We start from the raw sequence: 24,033 nt of genomic DNA, 5'->3' as shown, positions 1-24,033 counted from the left end.
TATAAACACCACAACACACACCTGAGATTAATTACACAATTACCATAATTAATAATCAATTAATTAATTAAAATTAACAACAAATTATTGATGAATTACTAATAAATTACTTTACACATTTAACACTATAACATCTCAATTAACAAATACGAATAAATACAAATTAATTAATTAATGTAATATAATTAAATTACTTCCCACCCTATTCCCCTATAAACCCACAGCCTGTTACAGAACTAATAAAGCAAAATTCTAAATAAAAAAAAAAAATACATTTAATATAATTAAATTACTTCCCTCCCTATTCCCCTATAAACCCACAACCCGCTACGGAACTAAAAGCGCAAAATTCAAATAAAAATAAATGAATAACTACTAAAAATGTAACACATATATTAAAAATACAAACAATTCTTGTACAAAAAAACATACATCACATGTATATAAATTATATACTAAAATACATAGCAATATTAAAAAACGATAATTTTAGCAACAATATCAAACACTTCGATATTTTTAAAATCGATATTACTTACCGTAAGTCGATGTTCTTAACCACGATATTCCTGCAGTCGATATTTTTGACCAACAATATTATTAATTCGATATTTGTGCAACTCGATATTTTGTACTCGATATTCTGTCCCTGCACTGTCCAAATTGATAGCCCACACTCTGCATAGTATGATAGTGCTGGCGCCTTCTCAAGTTCATACGCAAACTTTACCAGCATACACACATTAGACTATAGTAATGCTTATTTGTCTTCTTCCTTTAGCTCCTTGCATGTGATCAGTGCACTGTAATGAACAATGTTCAATCACGGCCCATACAGGCTCATAAAGGTATGAGGATGTAGGTAGGTAACAGAGACATATGTATGACTATTTCGGGGGGACACAGACCCGTCCAACCTGTGGCCATGCATCAAATATGTGGGATGGGCAACACAGTCAAGAGTCAGTAATGATCTAGCAGCCTGGGTGACACTTCTCTCTGCACAATGCAGAATGAGTTCTACCACACTATGAGCCTTCTCTTCACTGCATGGTCTGCTTTGCCCATAATGATGCTCTTGTGAACAGGCCCCTGGATAATGTTCAGGGCCTCATGTCACACTGCTGTGCATCAAACTTAAAGGGCAGGAATGACCTGTAACTTTAAAAAACGGCACATTCCTGTTTTTCCCCTGCACTGGCTCACAATGGGCTGCTATGCTCCAACGCAGGCACCCTTGCGCCATGGTGAAAAAGTGTTTGGATTGTACAGGTGAATGCTTTTGAGCAGGAAAGGAGACCTTTCTGCACAAAAATAATCACGAGATGTGTTTTCCTCTTTCTATGGGTGCTGCAGAATGCAGCACACATACAGAAAAGAAAGGCGAGGACAAATAAAGGTATTTCTCCTCATTGCACCTCCAGTAGGAATCAGACACTTTCCCAGGTTTAAAAAACTTTGTCAATCTGAGCAGATGTCAGGTTCCATGGATGTTGTGTGGGAACACCCACAACAGCACACATGGAATGCTCCTTTCATCTAGAGTAATGTGTGAAAGGAGGCTATATTTACAAGGCCAAGAAAAGTCATGCAGGTTGACTTTATGTGGCCTTGTAAATATGGGTAGGCACTCTGCACAGATGGTGCAACAAAAAAAGTGATGTACTGGTTGCGCAATGGGCTTGTAAATAAGCCCCCCAAGCCTTAAAATGGACTGATCAACTATTGTTGCACTTCATGCATTTGACTTGGATTACGACTTGATAATTTTGTAGTAGTTAGGGATCACATGTACTAATTTGCATGCACTGTGCATATTTACCCCTGGATCTCAGACCCACATTAAACTTTAGATGTTAGATAGTGACTTGAGTGTCACCACATCCACCATGGACTATTTACTACACTCATGACCAGAAATCCAACATTCTGATAAGTGAAACTAGACTTATTTACATGTCAACCAAGGACCAAATAGCAACTAGCAGTCCATGGGTCAACAACCCCAAAATAGTTAGTGAGCGATGGGAAGTCCAGATACAGTCCATGGGGGATACAATTTCCCACGGCCTCGTTTTAGAACGGTTGGGTGAGGCCGGGGTCGGGGGAGTGATATGGAGATGGATAAAACACTATTTGGAGAACAGATCCTTCCAGGTCCTACAGCATCCTTTTGAATCCAGAGTATTTCCACTGTCGCAAGGAGTGCCGCAGGGTTCTGCTCTCAGCCCTACCCTGTTCAATGTTTATATGCGCCCCTTGGCAAACATTGTGATGAGACATGGGGTAAAACCTGTATCACATATGCTGATGATACACAGTTGATAGTTACCCTAGAGCAAAAGGAGGTAGGAACGGCTGCCAAGTTGAAGGCCTGCTTGGGGGAGCTTGCCAATTGGATGAAGCTCAGCGGTTTGCAGCTGAATGCGGGTAAGACGGAGATGATGGTAGTTGGTAAGCAGCCCTCCCTTTGGTCACACTTGTGATGGTCGGAGGAGCTGGGATCATCCTCGACCCCCAAGGCCAAGGTTAAGAATCTTGGAGTGTGGTTTAATGACTCCCTCTCATTCTCTGAACAGATATCAGCAGTGCCGGGTGCCTGTTTTGGTACTCTGAGGATGCTACGTAAAAGTCTGGATCTTCCCCCAGTTGGGACTAGACAGACTGTTATACAGGCTCTAGACCCATCATGTCTAGACTATTGTAACATCTTGTACCTAGGGGTGACCCAAAAAAATCTGCACGTGGTGCAGAATGCTGTGCCCTGCCTAATTTTGAACATTCCTAGATGGGCCTCGGTAGGAGAGGCATTGAGGAAATTACACTGGCTCCCCATACAAGCCAGAGTCATATTTAAGGACTTATGTTTCATTCAGCGGATTTTCAATAAGAAAGGTCCTGGCTTCTTGCTCCCCCTTCTTAACTGCCTATAGACCCGCACGCTGCTTAAGATCCTTGGGCACGGCTATGTTGATTGTGCCTAAGGTTCGGAAGGCACGGACGGGTGGGAGTTCCTTCGACTTCCTTGCAGCAAAAGCCTTGAATAACCTCCCGCTGGCCTAAGGATGAGCCAGTCCGAGTCTGTGTTTCGGAAAAAAACTTAAGACATGGCTATTCCGCTTTCCCCTTGATGATGGGAGATATGCCCTATGTAGCTGTTCTTTAGGGGATTCTGGCTTCAGGGTGTGCAGGTGGTCTGGGCCCAGCTGCTGGGTACTAATCTAGTGTTCTAGCGCTGGGACACTCCGTAAGCTGTATAATAATAATAATAATACTTGAAATCGGACATATTGAGGAGAGGAATGCTCGCATGAGGAGGAAGATCCAATTGCCATTATGAAAGAAAGTCCACATAGACAGTCCAAATCTGAATAATTGTCATCCTATCTCCTGGCTTCTTTATCCCTCGAAGCTAGTGGAGAAAGTGATGAATGAGTAACTTGCCTTCTTAATCAACAAGAACCATCTCATTGATGACACCCAGTTCAGATTTAGGCAAGGCCATAGTACCAAATCTGCATAGAGCAACTCTGGTGAGGGGAGGAAACGCAGCCCTTGTCCTACCAGATCTTTCAGCTGTTTTTGATACGGTCAACCATGCTGCTTTGTTAGTTGACCCTATGCGGAGTCTGGGGATAGAGAGCCCTGCGATTGCTCTCCTACAGTCCTTTCTCTCTAACTGACAACAAGTGGTGAAAGTTGGCAGTTAACTTCTAGGACCTACTTTCTGCCCTCTGGAGTTCCAGAGGGCTTATCATTGAGCCCCACAATGTTTATCCTGTATGTTAACTTCGTGTGTATCATAGCATATTAACAAGCAGATGGGAAGGAAAAATGCAAAAAGGAACCACAAAAGCACTTGAATATAAAAAAGAAACTTTTTCATTTAATCAATGTTCACATTAAAACCAATTATACATAAATGACAATGTTGCATAAAATTCAATAGATCACATAAAGAAACAAATTATACAGTATATACACAAGTTAATCATATAATAAAAAAGGACCATAAAGTGACAAACAATGCTTTCCGACGCACGTTTCGGCGTTACAAGGACCCCTTCTTCAGGAGACACAATTTCTGTCTGCAATATATAATTCAAAATAAAAAATAAAAAATAATCAATTCCATAAGTTTAAAAATTGGTTATTGTCTAATGCACAATATCCAAACAACATTTATTGTGTCTATAACATAATCATGTCAAAACATTCATCAGAAAATATAATAAAATTATTTAACCAATGACAAAACAGATTCCTAAATGACACCTTCCCTATTTGCTATGGCAATATAATAGTTGCCAAACAAAGTACAAAGCTAGTTTATATATATATGTGAGCAGTTGTATGGTAACTTCGCTGAAGGACATTTGAAAACAACGTGGGGACCTCCCTACTCCAAACCAATGGTAGATGGTAATGGAATAGTATAGACCTGATAACTATTTGGGGGAGCAGGGGTAGGGAGAAGGGAGAGGAAAAAACTTTTTTCCCCAGGGCGCGGACATGGCCTTATATTGGTGAACAAGAAAGGAGATCCTGAATTAATCGCTCAATGGTTGCTGATAGCTAAATATAAAATTAGTGAATATGGCATTGTTAATTCTGAATGAATCTATGATACTTTAGTAGAAAACAAGTATACTCACACAAGGAAATTCCAAAAATGGCTATTGCAAACGTTTGCTTCCTTAAATACCCTTATTCAGTCTTATTCCAGTGATGAAGAAGATATATCTTTTATTCACTGTGAATCAAAGAAGGGTACATATTAGTTTTCAGGCGCCATTCAAAGTGTGCTACCGTAGAGCGATGCAAGGATTCACACAGATCTAAATAGATACTAGATATTCTATATTTATTGAATGATTATTTAGGTTACAGACCTATCAGTGATTGGAGAAATGCCCTTATGGTGAGCCTATAATGCTACTGATATTCCATATCTATCGTATCAATGTAAAAAAAGTAAAAATAGGGAGTTCCTAGTCATTCAGGACCTGAGTGTTAAGAGACTGATATTCTTCCCATTTGTGCTTATTAATTTCTGCCTCATCTTTCGACTTAATTTTCAACTTCATTTCGAGAAAATACTCACTTAATGTAGATGTTGCGAAATTCTGTGCGGTGTGTACTCTCCACCGTCGTTAAGAACGCATTTTCTAATTCAACAAAAGGATTCGAAGCTGCAGTGCTACATGAGCCGAAGAGAAAGGTAAAACGTAAGCCCTATTGGTTGTATCTGTGTTTTTACAAAATTATACAAATCACTAAGTCGGTCTAACTTACATCAAGAAGTAATTATTTCATGTGCTGCAGGTAGACGTATCAACTTCTGTTCTAGTTTTGAAGAACCAGCTTGTCGATTTATACGCTGATAGCAATCTATCGCTTCAAATTCACAGATATGTCCTTGGCTCGTGAAATGGCAAGACTGTTAGTGATCACTCTACCTTCATTACACAAGGCATTAGGACCCATGATTTCCCTCGATACTGGTGACGACTTTGAATTTAATTGAGGCGATTCATCTGTATGAACAGCCAGGACTTTTGTGGAAAGCTGTTTCAAACTAATCATAACGAGGGATCGTTTTCGGAACTAAAGGAAATTCGAATACCATCTGTGTTCTCTTCATTCGAGGTGCCTATTTTTTGCCAATAGCCACAACCTGTATGGCGAGCTGAATAATACTAACTAAGGGGTCTTCAGATATGTCGTTATTGTCCTGAATATGGTCTCAACAATCAGTTCATAAGAGACCGAAACGTCGACCTACGCTTTTTCTTCACTAAATTCATCACATCAATTGTATTAGGAAGAAAAGCGCATACAATGGTTCCAATGAAGTGTCTTTATTTGTGACAATATATGCTTCTTGTAACATTGTTTATATATACTTTCTATATCTTTGCTTTTGATTCTTAAGTCGTATTAAATACAAATTCTTTTTATATACACCCGGCTATTCCGCTCTTTATATCTAGATCACTGTGTGACTATTGTAAATTCAGTCGAGAAACAAACAGTACGACTGTGTTCCTATACAAAAGTCCTTCGTAGATCTTACATCCATACCCGACCCAGATCCACCAAATATTGCTGTAGCCCCCGGGCTTTTATCTAGAACGGATTGTACAGTATTAGACACCCCAATCCCTAGCTCCAAACCTGGAAAGAGACCAATGATCCCAACCACGACCAAAGGGGTAAAATAACCTACATATGGCTCTTCCATACATGACCGGGAAAAAGAGAGCAGCCCAAGTAAAAAAATTGGGCATTGTAGTGATCACCTTATGTTAAATGTAAAACCAGAGATGGCAATGCCAGATAGCCAGAATTCAACTCACATTAGCTTACCGCTAGAATGTCAGCCATATGTAGTGGTGTTAACGGGAGTACCACAGCTAAAGTCTGGGAAACATGAATTTTACCATGAATTGAAAAATAAAACCATCTACTGGTTGAACAGTAATAGACCACTCCCAACTCAGTTCGATGGCAAGGTTCTTTTTGTTAGGAGGGTAAGCTGGATTGGTAGCAGGACCAAGGACATTCCTGGGGACAGCATTCTTGTTAATTTTAGGGATGCCCGTGTCTCGAGGTTCATTTGCAACCAACAGACAGATTATATTTGTAGTGGAATTGGCACTTACGATCTGCGCCACTTCCACTTTCCATTTGCAGATCCTACAGCATATTCAGAACTCCTATTCTCCATTTGGGGGCGGGGGGCCATGGTGGGCCTATGTTTACTAACCACTCTGCATATACAGTACCCGCTTCAAATAGAAGTTTTCCGTCTCATGGGATGGACTGCAGATACTGACAAGTGGATCGTTGTCCCCTTGCTTTGTCACTTAATGAGGTGGCTGGGTCTTTTCCAATTGGTAGTAGGGTGTATGCTAAAAAACAATAGATCCTAGGAGACACTGATAATGATTATAGGAATAGCGATGATATCTGTAATTCTAGATCAGCGCTCGAATCCTCTAACGTGTACAGTAGTTCTGGGAACACCAAGAGAGAGGGAAAACTGCAGGGAACTATTACCAGGTCCGAATTTAGTGGCAGCCAGGGTCCTGGTACAGAAGATCAGGAAAATAACTCTATCTTACTAGCTCAACCCCATGGGACGGGGATTAATGCTAGCTCACGGGTAGTTAGGGTGTCACACCAGGCAGCAGATCTCAGCGGGCCAGGAGGAAGCCCTCTTTTAGTGTCTCCATACATACCCGCAAGCATAGCTGTGGTTGATCCTCCCATAAAGATATTGTCCTGGAATATAGCGGGCATTTCCAGGAAACTAGACTCACCAGACTGGAATGCCCTGGTTGAGTCGTATACAATCTGCATCTTCCAGGAGACATGGAGCTTGGTGCCTAACTTTAAAGTGGGTTATACCACCTTTTTTTCACCAGCTGTACCCGCCCGCACAGGGAAAGGTCGCCCTTCAGGTGGGTTGCTAGTCTGGGCAAGTATTTTGCTGGGATGCAGCTTTAAACAAATACAATGTAATTCGCCAGATATTTTAAGGATCTCAGTTAGTGGTGCCCGGAGAGGGAGAACCATGGAGATATTTATTATATATGCTTGTGGCACAAAGGGTGGCACCCCATCCCTCATAGTTGTACTTTTGGAAGATGAACTCAGGCGATGCCACTAGAGTGCACATGTTCTTGTTGCAGGGGATTTTAATTGCTCATTTGAGCCCCTTGCAGCAGAAGACATCTTAGACACTGCTGAGGACGACACTAGGAGGGGTATACCCATACTTGCAATCAGCCCGATAAAGAGGTGGTCACAACGGGCTATACAGATGAACACTCTTGTAATGGAATTTGGCCTAAGAGCAGTAAATGGCAGAACCCTCTCAGATCCGACTGACGCGCACACGTATAACAGGGCAAATCATTCCACAAGGATTGATTATATTCTCCTTGATTTCAAACTATGTAGATTTATGCGGGACATGGAAGTACTTCCAACTACGGATAGCGATCACAATCTCCTCTGCCTGAGCCTGCACCCCTTGTGGCCGTGTGCCCACGGTTCTTTAATACCACTTGTATCAATGTCGACTCTAGAAGTGCGCCCCTCTAACTGTGGTAGGCGCCTGAAATGGCGCAAAGTTGCCTTGGACGAGGGGAAAGTCGAGAACATCGGTACTATTCTTTTGGCAGCACAGTGTAAGTTGCATACAACCTCTACTGATCAATGTGGCTTATCCAAGACCTTGGATATCTTTCAGGAGACCATTGAAGCCTTGGGTAGCTTATTTTTTTGTCCAAACCAAAGGTGCTGTACAGAGTGAGCCCCGCAGACTTAAGGACATTGAGGGATGGTATACAACTAAATGTCCCCAAAAGAAATCTGCATTAATAAAGTCTGTAAAGAGCAAGTCCCAAGGGTCTATCCAGTTGGCTAGGAAAGAATACAAGCAGACTGTGGTAGAAGCAAAAAAGGAGTGGGAAGATCATACTGGCAATCACTTAAAGAGGCTAGCCTTGGGAGAGATGCTGGCCGTTTCTGGAATATAATTAGAACCAAGAATAGACCCGGCAATGACATGATAACTTGTAACATAGCAGGACAAATATGGTTTGATCATTTCTCCAAATTGTATTCTTGTCCGCAGGGTGGTCTAAATGAGTCTTTCCCCTATAGCCTTTTCCAAATTCCGGGGGATATAAATAGCTTCCCTTTCACAGATATGGAAGTTGAAAACGCGATTAAGCGTATCGTACCACAGAAAGCAGCAGGACCCGATGGTATTCCCGGTGACCTCCTTCGCTTTGATTCTCATAAATCGGCAAAGCTTATTTCTAGATTATTAAATGCTATTGACGATGGGGCTCCTATTCCTGAGTCCTGGAAGGGGGCAGAGGTCGTTCCGATTTTCAGAAAGGGAGATAGGGGCGACCCTGCCAACTATCGCCCCATAAGCCTTATCGATTCCACCCAGAAGGTTGTTGGGAAGGTGATACTTGAGAGAATAATGCATTGGGCAGAAGAAAATAAAATTCTCTCTGATTATCAAGCAGGTTTCAGATCCGGAACTGGGACAATAGAGCAAGCCTTCAGGTTGTTACTCATCTCCTGGAAAGCAGTACACATAGGGAAAGGCAGTCTTTACCTCGCATTCATCGATCTAAAGACTGCCTTTGACCTGGTGCCACATGAACGCCTATGGGGAGTATTGGCTGATATGGGGATTCCATTGAACATTTTGTCACTATTGGTGAGGCTTCACAATGGTAACTTTGCTCAAATAAGGTGGGGCCCCCAGGGGCAGAAGACTAGCAGAATTCCGGTGAACAGGGGTGTCCGCCAGGGATGTGTTCTTGCCCCCACTCTGTTCTCACTTTATGTGAACTGCGTGGTGGAGCATCTGCTGAAAAGTTCATCTGACGCACCATCCCAGGCGGGCGAGCGTATTCCAACTCTCCTGTTCGCCGATGATACCCTCCTTATTTCTAAGTCCCTGGTCGGCCTTCAGAACCTCCTAGATAGCTTCCAGTCTTTCTGTACCCTGAGAGGGCTTGTGATAAACACAGATAAGACCAAGTTTCTGGTGCTGAATCCGCCCAAAAAACTTGGTAGATCCCCAGTTTTGAATTCTGTATCACTAGAAAGGGTTATGGTATTCGATTATCTCGGAATACGCCTTTCAGATTCAATGAAGTGGAACCCTCATATCCATAAAATGCTCCTAGTTCATAAAAGGGTAGTGGGGGCCATTCTTAAGGAACAGTGCTCTTCCTCAACTAGACCAATTGGCCCAGCAATTGATATTTACAAGGCTAGAGGTGTAAGTTTGGCCCTATACGGTGCCGAACTCTGGGGATCAAGTAACATGGAGCAATTGTCTAAATCTGAAAATAGATTTTTAAAAGATTTAATGGCACTCCCACAGAGTACCCCCATGGTCCCCTTGTTATTGGATTTGGGTTGTAACTCGATAAATGACCTAGCCAAACTCCGACCGCTTTTACTTTGGTCTCGGTTATGGCGAGTGCCGGAGTTAGCAAAGTATGCTGAAGGTTTGTCGGAATTGATGTCTATGTTGGGACGGCACAAAATCAAGTGGCTCAAAGGTGTTAAAACCCTTTTATGTGATCTGGGCCTTCGAGAGGCATGGGAGAACATATTAGCTCCACCAAAACTTTTTTGGAGCTGGGTATCTAATAAGCGCAACTCTGATCCCAAATTAGGAAGAATAACTAATGATTTTTTGAGGATCAAGGATGCAACAGCTAGTGAGCCTTATCTTGATATTATCCAAAAGTCTTCTGATGGAGCGTTGTATTTTAAATTTAGGATTGGTACATTGCCAATATGGGAATTGACTGCACGCTGGAAAGTTCCTTTTTAAATGTGTCTTTCTTGTCCTAATTGCGAATCAAGGGTGGAGTCAATGGCACACGTTTTAGTTGCATGTCCGGCAAACATAGCACCTAGGAATTATTAGCTTAGGCCACTATGTAGACAATTGGGCACAAGAGACCATTCTGTAGCGATGCGTATTTTACAATCTGATACCCAATTGTTGCATGTATGCGGACTGGCAAAGTTTTTGAGATGGGCCTGGTCCATCAGTTGTAAAAGGCTGAGAGAAATTGTCTAATTCAAGATTTTATTTGTTTGTGTAAATAGATTTACCCTTTTGTAATGTGATTAATTTGTTGTACAAATTTGTATTTCTTAAAGAAAAAATGATAAAAAGCTGTTATTGGAGCGCTAATATTGATGAAACGAGCTGTCACCCTAAAGTGATGATTTTTATGTTCATGCTTTTAAGATATGTTTTTATCGAAATAAAGCCTTTTTCATACTCATACTATTGTAAATTCAATTAATATTTATCGCTGCTTAATTGCGCAGTAGACCAACATTCATTTGGGTCTTAAATCGCCACTTATAACTGAAAGTTATAAACTATATCAACAAAATCCCTTGAAGGTACCTTTACCCTCTCATGTCCTAATGCAGGCACCCTTGCGCTGTGGTATGAGGGTGTCTGTGTTGTAGGGGTGATTGTTTTTGTGAAGCAAGGGACACCTTCATGCACAAATACAATCACAAGAGGTGGGTTCCTCTTTCTATGTGTGCAGCAGAATGCACATGTAGAAAAAGGGAAAACAAGGAGAAATAAAGATATTTCTCCTTGTTGTCCATTTCTTACACCTCCCTTGGGGAGGCATAGGAATCTGACGCATTTCCCAGATTAGCGAGCACTTGTAAATCTGAGAGTGTGTCAGAAACACCCATAGAACGTCCCTTCCAAGCAGAGTAATACTTGATAGTAGGCCATATTTACCAAGCCATGAGAAGCCATGAAAAGCCAAGCAGGGTGACTTTAAGTTCCCGTTCAAATATGGGCAGGCCAATTGGTCCGCTGGTGCATCACAAAAAGTGACACACGGTTGATTCAATGGTCTTGTCAACATAATTTCTTTCACACACACAGTCCTCTGGTGTGTGTTACTTGCATTCATCCCCATACCCAGGTGGTTATTACAAGCCCAGCGTGCCCCCATAACATACCTTTTCTTGACGCCTCAGAGTCTCACAGTGCAGACCCATCACTTGGAGGCCAGTCATAGCCACATGGGCGTACAGTAAGTCAGGGCAGCACTTTGCACTGCTTTACTTAATCCATACCTATGAGGCCATTCAAAGCCATACATTGTTGCTTAGCGGCACAACACATATATGATTGAGAGACCAGCACCACTTAAGTGTCATGAAAAGTGAGATTCGTGACAGAACAGGCCTCTGGTGATTGAGGTCCAATGTATGTTTGATTGGTATTATGGGACTTGTAGTTCTGGTGACTCCTGTTTTAGATACAACTAGAAGTGGCGGTTAACAGAGGTGACCATGGTCTGGTGCTGCACTTCACACATGGAGGTGAATAACATGACGGAGCTGGAATGAGCTGTGCAACATGTGGTTGGCAAATACATATAATGCATAATAGTACATGACCCATATACCTGCCCTTTGCCCTGCACACAACACAGTGGAGCTCTGGTACTTAGCTTGCTGGACTTCACAACATGACCAATTTCCCCACATTGCCCCTTTTTGAGACTTACCTTGTGGGTCTTGATGTTCCTCATGGGCTGCACTGTCTTGTCCTGGAAGTCCTGCCACCAACTCCTCTGGAATGACAGCTGTCACCCACTCCTCTAGGGCATTTTGCTCCTCCTGGGGTACTGGGCTCACTCCTCCAGAGTACATTGCTGCCTTTAGGTTGTTTGTCATTTTCTCCTTTGTCCTGCGATTTATGTCATGCCAGTGTTTCTTCAAATCGATCACTGTCCTCTTCGCTTGTCCCACGCTGTTGACCTTGGCCAGTGTGAACTGCAAAATGGCTTCTTTCTTTGATAATAGAAATTTTGAGGTGGCAAATAGCTGGTGTTGGTGGTCTGTCACCTCAGTCATCAGGATCAAATTCTACTCCTCATTAAAATTGCACTTCCTCTTCCCCAGGAATTCTGCCTGGACATCCTGGCTGGGGCTGAGGTTGTTGGGGTTGTTGTCTTGGCTGCTTGTTTCTCCCCCCTGCTCCATAGCTGCTGTCAGTGCAATCTGGTTTAATTTTTTTTAATTTGCGTACCTTTTATGTATTTTTTACTTTTTCATGCAGTAAAAAGTGGGGCTAAGGTTGTTTAGCTGCCGTTACGTGACACTATTCTGCCTTACAGCACCCCCTTTTGTACCGCTTACAGCACTTTTACGGCAAATGCGTCAGTTTTCTTTTGCTGCGCCATAAGGCCAGCATCATTTTTTTTAAGTAGTTCGCAGCTTACGACATGGTGTGCCACACCATAAATATTGCACATGAATGTCGCAGCAAAACGACTTAGTGTTTCATACTTGATGTTGATGCATCGCTACACTGCGGCAGCCTTGCGTCATTTCTTGTAAATGAGGCCTAGGGAACTTCTACGGCAATGTGTGTTTTTGAGCCATTTTTTTTATTGGTAAATGCCTGGCAGTTTCCGCAACAGGAATATTCTGCAAAAATAATGACAAACCGAAACAAGCACTGGAAAAGACAAAAGACTTGTAGCCAGTGCCAGACCTATTTGCTTTGCTAATGGTTGTTCAACATTTAGTGAATAATAGGGACCAAGGAGGGTTTTTCTGAGAGTTGAAAAACAGTCATCTGTTCATCTGTAGTGTAGACAAAGTCTTTGTGGAAAATGGCACTGTCAGTGTTTTGTGGATGCTCATACCTGGGCTAAAATATAAGCAGGCTCAAAAGAGCCAGATCCTCAGTTGCGTATACACTACATCATGAATCTAAATTAATTCAGTGCTCCAATGCTCTAATGCATCATTGAAATGAATCTTCGAATTTGTCACCCAGGGTCAAGATTGATAAATTCATTAAAATACTTTCCCTGTTGAAGGAATACATCCCACTCCAGTTATAATTGTTTGAGATGAAAATGACATCCATGGGTGTTCTTATAAGCGAGTATGCTCCTTTGCATCCAGTTTCAGCTCTCAGACATTCATACCCAGAAGAGAAGATTCTGTTGTTTGCTCCCAGTGGGCTGTTACCTATTGCAACCATCCTGCAGCTGAAATTAGCAGTCATGCATCTAGTCCTGCAATAGTATTTTCCTCCTGCAAAGAGGGTAGTATATTTTGAGGATATCTAGGCATCAAGAGGGAGAGATTTGTTTCTTTTTTAAGTTTATTATTAAAAATTGTAAAGTCCTTTCCTTTTTATTGAGTTGTCTTATTTCAATGCTAAGGATAGTGAATTCACCGGATGTCCTACCAGAAATAATGGGGTATTGTTTTTGTTTATTGTTTGCATCTAGGGGCACCCATTTGGAGTATTATTGTTCGAAAAATTAATTATAAAAAATAGAGAATGGGGTTTTAGCATGCATTATGAAGGTTAGTGGCATAGTGGTTGAAGATTTGTTATTATCCTGTTTCTGATGTATAGGTCTAAGCTTAGAAGGAGTAAGCAACTAAAGTGTATCTGTCCAGAGACAGATGTGTTTGAGTATTTTACGAAAAAACATATTTCAGCCATAGTTGTTCATAAGCTTATAATTCATAAAATGAATATATATAGGGGTTTTGAAAAGATAAAACCTGTGTGGTCAGAAAAGCTGAACCTGGAAATGATAGCCCAACATTGGAATCCAGCTTGTAGATAAGTCGACTCAAAGCTTAGTTTTGGGCATTGGACCATTTTTGATCGTACAGGTCTGCAGGCCGGTTGTGCAGTTTAGGACTAGCAGATTCTGCTCTTGACAGGCCTTTTGGGTAAGGTAGAGGTTCAGTAGGGCACTTGCTTTGGGGCTGTTCAAGGGGACATATGCAACTCTGAAATTCTATTGTTGAAAGGATGGAGCTTCCCGAGGCAAACAAACCTTTAAATAAAAGGTTAAACCACACCGCCCACAGATGACCCTACAAATGATCCAGAGTTGGGGTTTGTCCACAAATAAAAAATAGGGTTTATTTATTTTAAAAGATTTGTATAGCGCGAACATGACCCAAGAGGGTATCAGAGCGCTTTACTGAGGGATGCAACACATATGAGGGGGGCTATAGTGGCAGAATCATAGCGATAGACACAAATACCAATAGTTACATCACGACATAATACGACAAAAAATAACAAAGGTTACACAACAACGTAATACTGGGCAAAATAATAAGGCAGTTGGATAAGGTGAGAGAGTCAGTGTGAAGTAGATGAGGTGACTCAGGACCCCAACTGGGCTTCAGGACAGGCAAGACTTCATCAGTAGTGCTTTCACTTCCTTTTTGAAGGACACTGTTCATGGAATCAGTCTCATTTCCGTACGCAGGGACTTCCAGATTCTTGGGGCGATTCCTGGGAAGGAACAGTTGTAGGTTTTTGTTTTTTTTAATTTCTTTGGTTTAAGTAAGAGGGTGCTGGAGCTCTGGGAGGAACGGGCACCACCCGACAGTTCAAGTTTTTTTGCGAGGGAGAGAGGCGTGTTGAAGTGAAGGGCTTTGTGGGTCATGCAGGCAAGTTTTAGGTGCATCCTTGCTTCGAAAGGTAGCCAATTCAAGTCCGAGGAGATGTGATTGTACTTCTTGGAGCCTGTGATGAGCCTGGCGCTTGCATTTAATCAGGCTCTGAGGGGGGCCAGTCTGTACCTGGGAAGACCGCAGAGTGTTGCACTGCCGCATTCCAGTTGACTAATGCTTGCACTGCGGACTTGAGGTCATCAGGGAGAAGGAAAGTGTAGTGATTTCTTCAGAGCCAAAGTAGTAGAGTATAGAGTTTTATTCATAAGCACAGATCCCACAGAGAGCGAGGCATCAAGACAGCCTCCCGTGACCATAAGCACATCAACTGTGATCAACTGTCAACATTTTTTTATTTTTTATTTTAAAGGTTTTAACTAGTGCTGGCTAGACCCGGAGGTATCAGAGCGCTTTACATGAGTATCAGATCATAGTTACAGGTTACATCATTACAAAGGTTACACAGTTATTAGAGCATGGCAACATAGTTACTTGTAAGGTTGAGATAAACAATAAGCACAAATATGTTAGGGGAAAAGCAGGCAAAGGGAGAGATTCAGGGGAGGGGGTTGAGGAGCAGGGGAAGTAGATATATACTGAAGGCGGGAAAGAGGAGGGGAAGGTGAGAGACACTGTATGGAAAGAGGAGGGGAAGGGCGACGGGGACACAAACCGGTAGTTGAGTCAAAGCAACGTCCAAAGTCCAGTAAGCTGTGATCCATGGGGAAGTGGTATCACTTCCCTCTCTCTGTTTCAAGAGGCTCCCTTTGCAGAGGGATCTCTCAGAGGGGTCTCTGAGACTCCAAGGCCTACATACTGGATTCTTCCCCAAAAAGGGGGAGAGGGAGTGCTTTGGCAAGAGGTGCCATCTCATACCTCAGCTGTGAGTGGCTCCCTTGATGCAGTGGACTCTCTCAGCGGGTTCGCAGAGACTCCAGAGTATAACTATTGGATCTTTCCCCAACAAGGGGAGAAGGAGTGCTTAGTCAAAGGGCACAAAGGACAGAGGGCTAGGCAGAGTAGCAGACAAAGGGAGAGATTCAGGGGAGAGGGGATAGGAGCTAGGGAAGTAGACAAAGAGAGAAAGAGTACTAAATGGGAACATATTTAATTAATGAGTTATTATATAGCGCTGGCCAGATCCGAAGGAATCAGAGCACTTTACATGAGGAACAGTAATGTTGCAATTTACATCAGTTAAAAGTTACAAAAGTATCAAGAAAAGCATTTAAAGAACTTAGGGGACAAGGTGAATGGAGGTGAATGGAGCAAGGAAGGGTAAGGGGATGGGGTAAAGGTGTAGGAGGGAGATAGGACGTAGAGACAAGGGTAAAAGCTGCCCAAGGTCCGGCTAGGTAGGTGACGGCAGTGGGGAGACCACAACCCATCTCCTCTTTAGCTATCTGCTAGCTCCACCAGGATCAGCCAAATCGCTTGGTCTCCACAGTCTGGGGTAAGTTCCGCAGGTTTCAAGTCCTGATGTGTAAGCAGGTTAGGGGATAGGTTCAAGGTCTGGTCAATGTCCAATTATTGTCCCAGGGAAGTAAAACAACGTGGAGTGGACCACTATGGCAGCCATCTTGGGGTCAGGCAGGGGACTATACTGTACACTGGTACACTGGTGGCCATCCTAAGGTCAGCCAACAGGCAGTTAGAGTCAGTATTCAGGACAGCGGCCGCCAGAGAATAAAAGTCCCAGCGCTAGAAGGGACACATGGAAAGGGGTGCCCAGCCTACCGTAGCTCAATGCGTACAGGAGCCGCGTGCTCATCATCCCCCTCCTCGCTCTCCCCACTGGTCCACACCAACGCTATAAGAATCTGCGGGGAAGGGAGAGGAAGAGTCCGTCAGCTGTATCACCAGGCCCCCGTATCGGTATAGCAGACATCAATTCAGTCCATGAGCCCAGGCTCGTAGCCTCTCTGTCATACCGCTGCGGGTCCGAGAGAATTTCCTTTCGGGCCGCCTAGTTTCAGTTGGGCAGGCTCACATAATCGCCACTGCAGTTACTGCCACCCACAGTAAGGGGAGAAACGTAGGGGGCCCGCTGCTAACCCCAGAAGGTCTTACCAGGCAGTTATGCTTATTTCATGACTCAGCTGGAAGTGGTATTCGAAGGTAGTATACCATTCGTCTTCCTAGCTCTGGTGGGGGGGCAATCTGGCCCCAGCAGCACTCCGGTTGCCTCACTTCTGAGCCTCGAACACCCAGCATCCGTCACTCCGTCAATGCTGCTCACCACTGCTCAGGCTCTTTGTAGGCTCGGCAGATCCCGGCAATCCGCTCCAGCGAAGAGCCATCTTGAGGCGTGGCCCACCGATGTCCCCCACAGCTGCTCCGGGGGGCTGTAGCCTGCCCCCAGTATCACGTCGGGTGTCTTAAAGCCAAAACCGAAACATCCAATGGCCTTCACACGGTCTCCCCACAGACGTAGGACATCGCAGCTTTCAGCTCCCGCGAGGTGCCATCTTGCGATGCGGCTCGCCGGTTTTGGTTCGAGAGCGGCTTTGTTAACAGCTGAAAAACGCAGCTCTTAGGTTGTTCAGAAAGCCACAGCCTCTGGACACATTCCGATCACTACTCCTGTGGTTTTTTGGAGTCAGGGATCAGGATAAATGGCAGGATTTGGTCCGGGCTGGCTGAGCTCGCTGAGAGCCGGCCCGGACACCCGTGATGAACAGAAGATGGTCCTCACTCAAAGCAAATTCGCTGGGCCTGAGTGGACGCGAATCCTTTAAAAACTCCAAGGCGACATATTTGTGAGTCATGCAGAGTCACAGCGCGAGCCAAAGGACAGATAGCTGGTCCTCACGCAAGGGCACGAGGGCAGCTTACTACATATCTCCTTTCCTTACAGGGGATAACATGAGAAGAGGTGAGAGCGAGAGAGAGTGGGAACGAGAGAGAGAGAGAGAGAGTGGGAGGGAGAGAGAGAGAGAGAGTGGGAGCGAGAGAGAGAGTGGGAGCGAGAGAGAGAGAGAGAGAGAGAGAGAGAGTGGGAGCGAGAGAGAGTGAGAGAGAGAGAGAGAGAGAGAGCGAGAGAGAGAGAGAGAGAGAGAGAGAGAGAGATTACCTGAATCTGACAGGTAGTTTGATTTCCCTCTTGCTTCTTCCAGGAGTAACGATAGGGATGTTACCAGCGCCAGAGGAACTGGGTTCAGCCGTATCAGACATTCTTCCATCAGCATCCAAGTTTTGTGGGGAGTTGTCAGGCACCTGGGTATGAACCCTCACAACATGATTCATATTCCACCAGTTGCAACGATTAACACGGACTGCACTCCCACATACTTTGTCAATGATTACAGGTTGTCTGAACGTGGTATTTTAGTAAGAGTACCGCCTAGATCACACTGATGAGCGTAGGACAAGAGGGTGTCCCTGAGGGTAAAGTAGGGTATGACCTTATCTTGTCTAATATCAGATCATCCTCAATAGACAATTCATCACATACTTTTACAAACAGTTGGATGTCCACACTTACACATTTCTCTTTGGGCCACCCTTCTGCGAAGTACTTTTTTACACATTTTAGAGTCTCATCATTTTGCATATCCACCCTCCAATCACATTCATTTAATGTATAAATGTTTTGCAATTGAATTGCAGCAACTAAACAGTCCTTTAGCTCATCTTCACCATTAGGTTTCTCAACACAGGTTGTGTTGTTACCTGGAACAGGCAATCGTGACAGAGCATCAGCTTGTACATTCTTACCCTTAGGTATGTGTTCAACATTGAATTGGAATTGGAAAAGCCTTGATGAAAGTCTTGCAATGCGTGGTGTGCTGTTACAGAAATTGGAACTTCCTAGGATGAACACAAGGGGCTTGTAATCAGTTTGTAGTGTGAATTTCCTTCCCCAGCGATAGCATTTGAATTTCTCAATTGCCCACCACCATGCCAGTAATTCTTTTTCAATGACAGATTGAGGCAAAACCAATAGTGTGTTCCAGTTTGCTGATAGTCTGGGTTTACACTGCCCCTAACCGATAGTTACCAGATTCAACAGTTAATGTGCAGGGTAGAGCTGGATCATACGGGTTCAAAGCTTTGACCTGATTAAGCTGAGTCTTCAACCAGGAGAAGGCACCTTTACACTCATCGTTCCATACAAAGTCTGTCCCTTTTTTAAGCAGGTTAGAGATGGGTCGTACTTTATTGGCATAGTAAGCAATGAAACGTGAGTAGAATTCGCTTAACCCAAGAAAAGACTTGACCTCAGATTTGTCAGAAGGTGGAGGTGCCTCTACAATGGCTTGTACTAGCCCTGGAGTCGGTGTAACACCTGCATTTGAGATAATGTGGCCCAGATATTCAACGAGTCCTTAGAGAATTCACACTTTTTTCACTTAAGCACAATGCCTTGTTGTTGGAAAATAGATAAAACTTTGTGGAGCATTTAGTCATGTGTCATCTTGTCAGGGGCATGTATAAGTACGTCATCTTGGAAAATTGCAACATTTTTCTGCTCCTTGAGTAGGTTGACCATAAGCTGCTGAAAAACTGATGCAGCTGATGACAGTCCAAAAGGAATTCTGCAGAATTGGAAAATACCAGAAGGAGAATTGAAGGCGGTGAGATGTCGTGACTCTTTGTCCAATTCCACCTTATGGTACACTGAAGCATGATCAAGTTTGGTGAAGACCTTAGCACCTGAGACCATGACTAACACCTTAGTGATGTTGGGAAATGGGTGAGAGTCCATTCATATCTCTCTGTTTAAACTACGCAAGTCTATGCAAATTCTGAGTTCATTGTTTCGCTTCCGTGCCACGACCAAAGGGGATAACCAGTCGGAAGATTCGATGGGCGCGATCACACCTCTCTTACATAGCACTGCGAGTTCTTTCTCAAGGTCCTCTTCAATTTGTGTTTAACATGGACGGCTCCCTCTTTTACTTTTATCCTGTATCTGAAACCTTTTATTTTCCCAGGTTCGCCCGAGAATGCTTTTGGATAATTGTTCAATAACTCCGCAACCTGTGGAACATCACGTATGCCCCTGATGAAACCATCCTAGTATGTTTAAACCTTTGATGGCTACATAGATTTTTCCATGTATGCGTCTGCCTTTAAATTCCAATATGTCTGTGGCATGCAGCCCTGACAAGACTTACAGCCCGAAGGTACCCATCAAGCACTTCAACTCCCCGTCGGACTCACAAGGACCCCCACAAGAACCCCCGACTTGACTAGTGTCCACTTCCCGGCAAGGACATAAGGACCAGAACCGAAGAGAATTTTGTGCCGGAGCGCCAAGGAGCAGCGTCCCCAGGTACGACGACTGTTCTTAAAATGGCTGCCATTGCTCTACCCACGGCCCCTTTCACCACTGAATGCTAGGACTCGCCGAGCTCCGGGGCCCCCACCGATGCCGACCGAGGTCTACCACTCACACTAACGGACCAGTGGAGACCTGGGAATGTGGTAAAATAAAGTACAAGTCCTACACGGAGCTCTGCTCCTCTTCTGAACACGCCTGAACGCAAGTTGGCTGATCCGGGACTCTCAGCGATCCGCATCTCTGTACAGATAGGATTTTGAAATTCAACTAACCAGCTGCAAGGGCCACCATGTAATAGGAACCCAACATCCCTCTGCACTATGTAAAGAATCAGCTGAATAACAGTGCGCAATTCCTACATGGAGCCTTTCTTCAGCCGAATCTGCCTGGCCCCAAGATGGCCGATACCTGACTCTCAGTGATCCACGTCTATGTATAGATAGGTTCCTTAATTCAACCAACAGCTACAAGGTTCAGCTAGCAAGAGGATCCCAACGGCCTGCTGCCCTTGATTGAATAAGAACCCTAAAATAGCTCGCAAATCTCACACGGAGCCCCTCTCCTTCATTTGACTCTGCCAGGCCTCAAGATGGCCGATCCTTGACTCCCGATGATCCGTGCCTATTTAAAGATAGGATCTTTAAAAACAACCCAACCACTGCAAGGGTCACCAAGTAATGAAGAGCTCAATGACCTTCTCCCCATAACTATAGAAGTATCCTGCCTCTACGCAGCCTCTCATTCTCCAATGCGCAACACACTTTGCCCGTTCCAAGATGGCCGCCCTCGTCTCCACACTAAACACACCCTTATCAAGAGAGTGAGCTACACCCTAACTCATCCCCGCTGAGGTGATCCATCAGCACAAAAACCAATCCTCATAGTAAGTGCTCCAGGGCGACCAGAATGTTAATGACAAAAACCAGGTTACCCCAAGAAAATAGTAAAAGGACCACAGTTTGAGATTCACCTGACTGCTTTCCCGAAACAACTGCATAGTATCCTTGCCTGGTAAAATAAAGACAAACACCTCCCATAGCTTTTTGCAGCCAATCCTCCTTGGTTAACGGGATATAAGCTACACTCGCCAAACACAGCCTTGACTAGGTGAAAAAGCGAGACTGTCTGGACTAACCTGAGACACCGAGGAACCCTTACTAAGGAGGCACAGACCAACCCATACCAGACCCGGAGGCCTTTACCAATAAAGGTGGTCTTCCGAAGTCAATTCCCCCAGATGACCACTGGCAGGGCAATAAGGGTCTGTACAGTTTCTTCCTCATCCTCCCCGGCACAACTCTAGGCTACACTTTTTAATTCACCCCCAGCTGTTCTGTCTAAATGCACCAACTGTCCTAGACTCCCTTTCAGATGCACGGTCCCCCCACTCCTAGTAATCCTACAATCTCACTGGACACGCCAACCCACTCCAACCAACACATATCGACCCACCTGAAACCTCAGAGCGTGAACGCATTCACTATTAGCTTCCCGCCAAACTTCTCTCTTAAAGCGAGAAGAAATCTCAAGCAGAGACTGATTAGACAACACAAAGTAATTCTATTTACAGACACATATCACTGCCTCTCCAAAGGTCAGATTAAGATGGACCTAATCTTTCACACCAAAAAACCAGAGTACTGGAACACCACTTTCAGATCACAACTCTACATCTCTAAAACCACAACTACCTCACATAGCTGCAAACTAACAACATTGCCCCCTAATCGCTCGCCAAGGAGTGGGAATACATATGTGACCATGTACACTAACTGCACTGTCCTGATTCAGGCTAATAACGAGAACCTAGAGGCTGTCGACTCCCTTTTCCCCACACTCCAATCCGCTCTCCTTCACATCTCGACCCTTCACGACACAACTCCCACCAACAGATAACCGACCTCACCTAGATAAAAAAAACTATCAGCACCTCGCCCTACACCTCCTCCTCACGCCTCCACCGAGTCACCTCCCACTCCAGCGCCTTCACAAAATGTGTTCTCCTACTCCCAGAGGAACGTTAAACTGAACTTCCTCATGTCATCCACCCACCTCAACACCCCAAACCCGCTCTGCCGACTGCCACCTCGCTCTACGACTCCTCCTCCTGCCTCCGTCGAGTCACCTCCCACTTCAGCGCTTCCACAAAATGTGTTCTCCTACTCCCAGAGGAACTTCAAACTCAACCTCCTCTTTTCATCCACCCACCCCTACACCACTACCCCGCTCTGCTGACTCTTAATGTCACTAGTCCTAGCGTAGACCTCAGAAGGTCGAATTCTCGTCATGACCCAACGCACCCCCCTCCCAGGGTCCCAAAAGGAGACAACATGTTCTACACAAGTAGTAATAGGCAACATAACCTAAACACGACCTACACCACACGGGGCAACCCCCCCAAGATACTCTCACCTCTTCCCGCAACCTCATGGCACAGCGTCTCGCTTCACTAGAAAGCCAATTAGACACAATAGCCTGGGGCTTGAACGAAATCCTCACCAACCTCGACAAGGCCCAAAGGCCCCAGAAATCCCCTCCCAGGGTGTCCTCTCCATTCAACCCAAACAACCCTAAGCGCCCTACAAGGCCCTTGGCAACCCCCTTGGCACAGTTACAAAGACCTTCAAGAACGGACACTGAGGCCCTGTCGCAGAGAACCCTAGACAACACAGCCCACGCAACTAGGGTCCAGAGATGCATAAATACCGACATCGACCGCATGACTTCAAGACCCTCTAGGACCGAAGCCGCAATGTCTGACAAAGAAGCGACCGATCTAGCCTCTTCATACGACGCACCTCACTCTGACTCCCCAAAATTCAAGATACAAGTGATCACGGGTTTATGAAGAAACCATTCTTGCACGAAACCCCCTAGATGGCCCTTCTCAACCATTCTACCTAGGGCGCCCAGGGGAAAAAACCCCGGCAATAAAGAGCCTTCCACCAACTGCATGCTCATCAACTGCAGATCGGCGTCTATGCATGCAACCGATCTAACAGAAGCCATCCTCTCACAGGACATTGACATTGCGCTCATCATCACTTGGCTCAATGAGTGCCCCTCACCATGCTTAGACAGGCTTGTGCGCTTAGGTTTTTCCATTATTACCAAAAGAAAAGAAAGAAAAGACCAACGAGGGGGATAGGTAGCTATCATTCATAAAGACAACATCCCCATCATGGAAATAGACTCATGCAAGTACAACACCTTTGAATTTATACCGCCAACATGAAGACTAAAGACAACAGAGCTCTACACTGCCACCTTATCTACCACCCAACAGGCAACACCTCTGCATTCTGGGAAAAAATTTCTGACCTAATTGCTCACTGTGCTCCCGGAGACATCAACAACCTAATTCTTGGTGATCTTAACCTGTGGTGGAATGAAAGAAACAACCCGCTTATTCAAACAGTATCCAATCTTCTCTCTGACAACAATTTAGCCCAACACTGCACAGAGGAAACGCACTACAAAGGAGCTACCTTGGATGCCATTATCGCTCAACGAGATGCAATTACTATCGACCACATACTCCCCGTGGACTGGTCTGACCACCACATGATCCTATTTCATATCAACCAACAAATACTCTCTCAACCACATTATGCAAGACTCCTCAAATGGACTAGAAACCTCACCCAGATTCCCATGGTAGCCCTTGAAGAAAGGAGAAGCTCGCTACTTCCCTGCTC

Source organism: Lissotriton vulgaris, chromosome 2_1 (genome assembly GCF_964263255.1).
Source record: "Lissotriton vulgaris chromosome 2_1, aLisVul1.2, whole genome shotgun sequence".
Classification (NCBI taxonomy): domain Eukaryota; kingdom Metazoa; phylum Chordata; class Amphibia; order Caudata; family Salamandridae; genus Lissotriton; species Lissotriton vulgaris.
The sequence above is the reverse complement of the archived record's forward strand: the minus strand, read 5'-3'. Positions refer to the sequence as shown.